The sequence below is a fragment of the Heteronotia binoei genome, chromosome 4, assembly GCF_032191835.1.
Source record: "Heteronotia binoei isolate CCM8104 ecotype False Entrance Well chromosome 4, APGP_CSIRO_Hbin_v1, whole genome shotgun sequence".
Lineage (NCBI taxonomy): Eukaryota > Metazoa > Chordata > Lepidosauria > Squamata > Gekkonidae > Heteronotia > Heteronotia binoei.
Genome location: NC_083226.1, coordinates 100,904,660 through 100,905,135, shown reverse-complemented (window position 1 = coordinate 100,905,135; position 476 = coordinate 100,904,660).

Sequence of the window (476 nt, the reverse complement as noted above, 5' to 3'; positions counted from 1 at the left end):
CTGCAGCATTTATTTGATATGTATGTTTCCAATTCTTTTGAAAAGCTAATGGTTGTGTCCTTACCCTAACCAGGGATGAATATATTCTGTGCTTTTAAAAATTTAATCAAATGTTGACAAGTTAATTCACCTTCTGAATGAAGACCAATGTCAAGCATGGTGAAATTCCATTGATAATTGATTGTTTTAGGGTCCTGCCTAACCTGGTTTGTGAAGTATCATGGAGGATCCAATTTTGCTAGTTTGTTATTCTTTCCTATCCCCCCATATTGCTTTATGGCTTATAATTAGAAGTAGTGAGAACTGAAACCAAGTAATCAGAACCTTCCCATACATTCCTGTAAGAGAGTATGAGCCATCTGGGGAAAGCAAGGACGCAGTCCTGATAACACTATGGGAATATAGACATTTATGATAGTTTATGTGTGAAAGCTACCCCACAACCCCATCCCTTGGAATCCTTTTGAAGTAAGCCT